This window comes from Vulpes vulpes, chromosome 4 (genome assembly GCF_048418805.1).
Source record: "Vulpes vulpes isolate BD-2025 chromosome 4, VulVul3, whole genome shotgun sequence".
NCBI lineage: Eukaryota > Metazoa > Chordata > Mammalia > Carnivora > Canidae > Vulpes > Vulpes vulpes.
Genome location: NC_132783.1, coordinates 93,960,806 through 93,969,360, shown reverse-complemented (window position 1 = coordinate 93,969,360; position 8,555 = coordinate 93,960,806).

Here is an 8,555-nt window from a genome sequence, read left to right as displayed (position 1 = left end):
ATACCATATTATTGACTCTCCAAAATCTTCATTTCATGTGCATTCTTTTAGAATAAAGTTGAGCTAAAAATCAATAACAAAAAGAACATTAGATATTCTATCCTAGACAAAATGGCATAGATCTGCTTCTCCTTGCTCTTTCCCACTAGGGACAAAAATAAATCCTGAAAATAATGAACAAAAGGAGAATTTCAACACATGGAAGGGGAAGGCAAACTGTTTAGGAGCCCCACGGTAGGAGGGGCACCCCCCCCATACAAAAGAAGAAGGAAATCCTGGCTTAGTATCTCTCAGCAGGCAGAGTAGAGCAGAAGGCAACCCAATAGGCTTGTCTCCAAATGGGGATCCCTCCAGGCACTACACCAGGCAAGTCCTGCTAACAAGTATTCTTCTTCCCTACTGGCCCCAAGATTCTCCTTCTCCAAGAGCTTCCAGAAAGCCTGGCAGCCATAGCCGAGAGATGCCACAACCACACGCTCCCAACTCTGGAAGCCTCTTCATCCCCTCAGGCACAAGATTCTTCTCTCCCAGTGAGAGGCACTGGGGTAGAAGGTGGCACCAGCAAGAGGATCCTGTCATAGTAAGCATCGAAATGGGAAGTCCTCTCCATCTACCATGGGTAAGAGAGATGTCTCCAAAATGCAGTCCAGAGATTTCCTCTACCCATAGAGTGGCACCAGGTTACCAAGTCTGGGTAAATTTCTTCTCCCCCCCCCTTCAGGTAGTACCAGCAGAAAACAGTGGAAGCCTCAGAAAAAATTAGATAAACTAAGTAAATCAAAATCCTACCACAAAAACCTTGAAAATTACATCACCATTGGAACCACAAATGACAAAGTAGGCCAGGCCTTTGGGCTAAACATAAACAGGGACCCTGCCTGCTAAAACAAAATATTTAAGTAGAATTTAAGAGTATTAGGGTCGTCAAAACATTCAGGGTATGCTCTAAATCATCTAAGATAGTGAGAACCTGGAAAATCACAACCTGTATGACAAAGACAAATGACCCTGACATTGAGAAGAATTAATTGTTGGAATTATCTAACAAGTATTTCAAAGAAACCAGCATAAAAATGCTTCCATAATCAATTATGAAATTTCTTGAAATAAGTGGTATAGCAGAATATCTCAGCAAACTAACAGGACTTATTTAAAGGAACGAAATAAACATTATGGAATTGAAAAATACAGTCACAGAAATTAAAAAAGTAAAAAACTTTCTAGATGAACTCAGTAGTAGAGTGGTAATGATAGAAGGTAGAATCAATGAACTTGAGGACAGTTTAATAGAATTTACTCAATCTGACAACAGAGATTAAAAAAAAAGAAAGAAGAAAGAAAGAAAGAAAGAAAGAAAGAAAGAAAGAAAGAAAGAAGAAAGAAAGAAAGAAAGAAGAAAGAAAAAAACCCCAGAGTTTCAGAGACCCATTGGACACTAATGAAGGATCCAATATTCTTATTACTAAATATTCAGAAGAAACAATTGGGCCAAAGGTCTTTGAAGAAATGTTGGTTTGAAAGTTTTTCAAAGTTAGCACAGCTTTATAAAAGCTGAGCAAACTCAAAACAAGATGAACCCCAAGAAATCTGTACTGAAGCATATCATAATTGCTTTTGAAAATTAAGCGGAAAATCTTGAATCAGGCAGAAAGAAACAATAAATTTCTATAGACACCACCAATTTGATTTAAATCAGGATTCTCATCTGGAACCCTGGAAGCCAGAAGAAAGCGTCACAGCATTTTTCGGGTGTGGAAACAAAAGAGGTCCATTGTGAATTCCATATCCAGCAAAATTCCTTCAGGAATGAAGGAAAAACAAAAATATTTTCTTTTTTTTTCTTTTAAAGATTTTACTTATTTATTCAGGAAAGACACACAGAGAGAGGCAGAGACACACACAGGCAGAGGAAGAAGCAGGCTCCATGCAGGAAGCCTGATGTGGGACTCGATCGCAGAATCCCAGGATCATGCCCTGAGCCAAAGGCAGACACTCAACTGCTGAGCCCCCAGGTGCCCCCAAAACAAAGAGTTTTTCATACAAAGAAAAACATAAATGAGTTTGTCATCAGCAGACTTGATTTAAAAGAAATGCTGAAGGAAATTTTGTAACAGAATGTAAATGACAAAGAAAGGAACGTTGTAGTATCAGGAAGATAGAACAACAGAAAAAGTAACATAGGTACATACTATGGACTGTCGTTCTCATGAGTTTTACAAATGATATTTGATTATTGAAATAAAAACTACAACACCAGCTGACACTCAGGACAGTGCAATTTAAGAGAAAGAGCCTGAGCAAGACGGGAGGGGGCCTACGTGGCTCACCATGGAGCAACGCCTGCGTCTCTGCCCTGAGTCAGTGACCTGGTCAGCAACCCCAGACAGCCCAGGGTGGACCCTCGCTCTCTGCTGCACACATACAGCTGTATACCCAGGACAGAGTGAGGGTAAGAATGAAAAACTAAAATGAGAATAGAAATAAGAAAGCACACATTTAAATCCTTGTATTAGTTTGTTTTGTGGATTTTTTTTTGTAACTGATTCCTTTAATGCAACTGATCAACTTGTAATCATTATAAGATTTTGTAAGTTTTTTTTAATTTTAAGATTTCTTAAAGAATTTAAGCTTTTCTAAAGAAAATCTGTCACACGAGACTTCCGATTTTTATTGAATTATAAAAAGTGCTTACATTTGCTGTATTTAAATGTTTAGGGTAATTTAATTTGTAAGCCTATACCATACCATATACATGTGGTATGAACTAAATACTTAGAAGGATGTTTACTTAATATTCAAAGCAAACCTAATTGTATGATATAGCCACACGGTAAATAAATTGGAGATTATCAAAGTACAAATTGTAGGAATATTATTTTCCATGCATTCCATGCATAAAGCTTCTCAAATATTTAATGATTTATCAATAAAGAGAAACCAAACCATCATAATTCTCATCACTTTTATTCCCCTAATATGTGTTGAGCACCTCTTTTTGTGCATTTAGGGAGGGACAAGAGCAATAATTCCCTCCTAGGAGAAAGCTGGTCACCACTAATAGCTTTCCAGCAAGGGTTGCTCCAGCACGAAGTCTTTAACTCTGCCACTGGGCTTCTCAGGGTCTTAGTTTTATCATCAGTAAAATGGAAATTAATATGAGATAAAACAATATGATAGGATACATGTGGCTTGGGCAGCCCAAGGCTCAGTGATTTAGTGCCGCCTTCAGCCCAGGGCCTGATCCTGGAGACCCGGGACTGAGTCCCACATCGGGCTCCCTGCGTGGAGCCTGCTTCTCCCTCTGCCTGTGTCTCTGCCTCTCTCTGTGTCTCTCATGAATATATAAATAAAATCTTAAAAAAATAAAAAAAGGATACATGTGGCTCTGGGGTTCCAGGAATGACAGATAGTTAATACCTGTTAAATACTTATACTAATGACTATCCCACGGTTAGTACTCAAAGTGAGTTAGTTATTATTATTATTATTATTCATGATTATTAACAACAATCCTTGAAAATCTAGGAAGGCTTCTCAAAAGAGGTGACGCAGAGGTTGGATTGTGGGGGGAATAACAAGGTTTTCAGTGCTTTTTAAGATTGGGGAGGGCATCGGGGCAGAACGAGCAGCCCGGGTGCAGATCCAGAGACGGAAGACAACCGGGGCCTTCACAGACGGGCGGGGTTCGCATCGTGTGCATGGGCCAGGCACGGAAGACAAGAGGCCAAGGCTAAACGGAGGCCAGAGCGGAGACCCCATTAGCTTCCCAGATGGCATCTTAGGGGAGCATAGTCCATAAGTATTTAGTAACTGTGGCTTTGTGTCTCTAACTTCTAAAAGCCTCTTTTATAATGACAGTTTGTATCTGGCAGACATTTTGGCTGATTCAGATTTTCCTTTCCTGAATTGGGGTCCTGACCAGGATGATTTCAACTAAGATGCTCGGTCACCCAGAAACTCTGAATCCAAGTCTTACAGGGACTTTCTTCCCTCCCTCCGCCTCCCTCCTCTCGCTCCCTCTCCGCGCACTCACCCGCTCGCTGCGACCAGGCCACGCGGTGCTGTGTCAGCCCCAGGGCCCGGCCCGCGAGGTCGTACATATAGACAACACGTACATGGTACATCACATGATATATGTGCTTCTCTTCTTTATTTTCAAGCGGACAGCACACCTTACAAGCTTCAGAAGCACCGCGGTGGGCGCTGAATGTGCGCGGGCAGGGCCAGCTCTGCAGGCGTGGGGGCCGTGGAGCCTCTGGACCCTGCACGGAGACGGGCTCGGTGCACACTTTAGCGCTCACGTGTCAGTGACCTCTGACTGTCACTGAAGCTCTCCGGGCCTCCATTCTCCATCTGTATGATGGGTAAACCGTGGAATAAGGAATTGGTGCCACCCTGGGTCCTTTGGAGAACACTGTGCAGATTCCTGCTCAAGATTTGGAGAAATCGGGGTCCCAGTGATGCAGAGTCCTGGACAACGGGGCCCCCGGACTCAGGCCATTCTCACCCGCTAGCCTCTGGCTCCGGGGAGGGAGAGTGCCCAGGCTGTCTGCAGCAAGGATCACACACACGCACTGTCCCCGAGGACCCCGTCGGGGTGGGCTTCTGCTACCTCCCGAGCAGGCGGCTGGGAAGTGTGAGGAGCCTCTGGGCCCCTGGCTGGATGCCTTGGGCATGTGACCAAGCTTCTCTGGACCTTATTTTCCACACTGGCCTCGCAGGGCTGTCGTGCGGATAAAGTGTGTGCCTGGCACATGGCACAAGCTTGCTAACAGTGGCCCTTTGTGCTATTCTTTTCTGTGGGAGGCCTTTCCCTACAAGCTCACTGCCCTCTGCAGATCCTGCAAGGTTTCTAGGCTGGCCCCTGCTGGTACTTGGCTCTTGTTGCCAAGGGAGGGTGGCCAGGGGAGGACTGGGTACCCAGGTTCACGAGTGTGGGTGGCAGGGAAAAGACAGCAAGACATGGATGGTGCCTGGCCCCCATCCTCCCCAGAGGGAGAGGAGAGAGACCACACATCTGCTGTCAGATTTGGTAAGGACTGTAGATCCCTCTCACAGAGGGGACAACAGAGGGCAGGGCTGTGTGCTCGTTGCAGGGCTCAGCAGGTCCCGGGTCTCATTTCCTAGTGCTGGGCCCTTCCAGCTGTTCCAGAATCCTGTGTTTGCATTCATCCGTGCCATTTCTTGGTCCTCACTGTACTCTTTTCACTGAAGTCAAGGGTACTGGAAAGTGCTTGGCCAGCCCTGCTGAGGCCCTGCCCTTGGACCACAAACATCACAACCCAGAAATCCTGCTGACCAGAGGAGAAACATGGTTCTCCTTAGCTTGGGTAAAAATTGCATTTGTATTTTCTCTTTCTCTCCTTTCTTTTTTTGGCCAGGAATAAAAGAAGTATGTTAACACAACTTTTTTTTTTTCTTTTTTAAAGAAATCACTGAGTTATTATCCTAAGCTTCAGCAGTGTGGGGGTAGGAAAGGCTGTTGTGTTACTGAAACTTTGATTACAGAGTAAACTTTGCTCTGCAATGTGGTAAGTTGTTTCTGGAACCCTAGCACCTCATGGGAGGATTGCTTTAGGAGTCATGTTCTCTGCTTGAAGGTTCTCCTGGGGAGGGAATGTCAGTGGGGCTAGGAGTCCTGGACACACCCAGGAGCCCATAAGCATGCAGCTCCAGGCCACCAGGGGCATCAAGCCACAATTCCTGAGAGACTGTGGTGGAACGAGCAAGGCAAGAACAGGAGGGGAGGGGTCCCGTATGGACAAGATGCCTACAGGTACCTCCATAAACCACCCTTGCAGATTCCGTCATCCTCAAATCAGCCTCCACAATCTTCTCCATTTACCAGAAGGACAAAGGTGTCATTCACTGGCCACAGACACTGTTAAAAGATGAGCAATGGGGGAGAGCCCCCCAGAGCTTGACTTCATGAAGGGAAGCCCACTGGTTGGTGTGGGAGAGAAAAACAAGTTGACAAAATTTGTTTCTTTGCTTTTGTTATTGTTTTTCAGGACATAGGAGGAGGGCAAAGCAAGTATGGTAAGGGGGTTAGGAGCACTACAGGTGTAGGCCAAGCCTTTCTCAGCCTTGCAGGAGGGCTCAGGTGTGGGAGGTAGGAGAAAAGGACAGGAGAGGTGATGGAGAAGGGAGAGGCATCAGAGCCCCTGTTCTGGCCACCCCAGCCAACCCCCTGGATGGCTCAGCAGGGTCCAGCTGAGATGAGCTGTCAGATTCTAGGAGGACCTGGGATGACTGTGGGGGACCATGGCTCGGTGCCCTACCAGACCCTAGGTCCCCAGCTGAAAGGGTAGGAGACTCTGGAACCATGGGGGGGGGGCGGGGGGGACACGGTTCCCACAGGGTCCACAGGAACTTCCAGAAGCTGCCCCAAGTGGCGCTTGCTATGACCCCGTGGACTCCTGGGCTTGCTTCCGGGCTGCCCGAGGGACGTCAGAAAAGGGCTGATTCCATTCTGAGGTCCAGTCTCTCAGACTCATTCAGATCTTAGATGCTGGTTTATAAGCCAATCCTGTAACTGTTCCCACAGAGACTGTCTGGGGGCAGCACTGCCAGACTGAGCTGGGGCCCATCATGAGGCTAAACAGGCACGAGTCAACCTCTCTATGCTCTCCACCATGGCCTACATCTTTCTCTTCTGGGATCCCAAAAATGTCTTTTGAGTTTCCTTGTGATTGGTTCCCAGGAAGAGGTCCTGGTTCCAAGGTTATGAGAGTCATGGAAATCACAGGAGTAAGGGGCCAAGAGTTTAGCAAGTGCAGACAGTGTATGTCGATGGCCAGAAACTAAGGAGTCTAGATGGACCGAGGGTAAGGTCGGCTCCGGCCTCTGCCTAGATTAGGGGGGGTTTGGTTGGCTCTTTTGGGGAATCCAGAGGTCAGGTTGTCAGACAATTCATCTCACTGCCTGATGGTTTTCATAAAAATGCATGAACTGAGGGCCAAACCATCTCTCTGGGCAGGTAAGTGAGGCCACAGGACAGAACCCCAGGCCCTGGATGAGAGTAGTGAAGAAACATATCGCACAGACAGGTCCATTTCGGGTCTTTTCTTTACATCTGTCAGAGCCCTGAGCCACGGGGCAAGGTGAGAGGTCTGGAATGTTCAGTGGCTTCAGAAGCCAGTTAACTACAGAGAACCAGGTGCAAAGACTCAGCAGCTGGGGGACTCTGTGTCCACCCTGGGAGTGAAGGGAAGGGTGAAGCAATGTCACTGCCAGGCCCTCCCAGCCCCCTTGCAGCCAAACCCACAGAAGGCGCGGTGTTGAGGCTTGCAGATGACCTGCCAGGACTGATGCCTGATGAGTGATAACGAGACAGAGGCAGCCCAGCCTGGCCTGGCATTCAGGCTCCAGGCGGAAAACCAAACACAGCCAGAGTGGGTTAGGTTTCTCCCAGGGCCACTCTCTCCTGCAGTCAGGAGAAAGAGCAAGTTCTTGTGAATTCAGGCAGGAGCTGGGGGTCATTGGTACTTGTTTTCTCCGAGTCTGCAATAAGGACTTAAGAAAAAAGGCCTCAGCTGGACAATCAGGCCCAGCTCTGGATATTTCTACGAGGACAACAGGACTGGGCATGAGAGTGCCAGCTCTGAGAGGGCTCGGACATTCCTCAGCAGGTCATCTGAAGGTGCCCAGGGTCTCTAGGCTGGAGGAGAGCAAATGCAGCGGCAAGTCTGAAGCAGAGGAGAGAACACACTTGCTCCTTCCGACACCTAGAGGTCAGGTTAGGGCCAAGTGCAAGTTCCGGGGAGCCTGAATGCCATGGGATTGAAGTGTGTCATCGGTGTTCACCTAGAGAAACAGAACCAGTAAGAGATACATGCTTTGTCTGGTATAGGGGACAGGGTCAGGTCCTGACCCTGTGAAGGGAGGTGGTGGTGCTAGGCGGTCTCTGCCAGGCTGCTGTGCCCAAGATGCAGTCCGGGCAGCAGGTGTCAGCAAGGGCAGGACACCACGGAGAGGCACAGCGAGCAGGCCAGAGCCTACTAGTGGGAGCTTGGCCTGAATCTGGGCCCATCGTGTGTGTCCTGGGACCTGGTGACAAGGGTGTCCTGGGCCCTCCATTGTGGGGCTGGGCACACACACTTGGCCCAGGAGTCAGGAGCGGCCTGGGCTGTGTCTTCACACCCTCAGGATGAATCTGTCCTCAGCAACAACAGTGGGTCTATGCACCACTTCCCACCCTCCCACAAATCGTCTCGGGACGCACCCTATCCAGAAACACGGCTGAAAACGAGCTCTGGGAAAGGTGGCTCAGCGCCGCCGAGCTGACACGCTCTGGAGCATCGCAGCAAGGAAGACCCATCTTGCGGGTAGAGCTGCCTGTAGAGCGGCCGCTCTGGAGCACCTGCTCAGAACCCACTGCTTCGGATGGCCCCACGGTGGCCCGAACCCGCTCTCATAAGCCATCCCTGAAGGGGCCTCTGATGGTAGGAGGGAGCAGGGTCCTCCTGGAGTGAGAGGCAGGCAGAGAGCAGGGCCCCACCAGCCCCTGCCCAGCATCTGGTGGTACGGAGGGCGCAGCCCCATCTCAGCCTCGA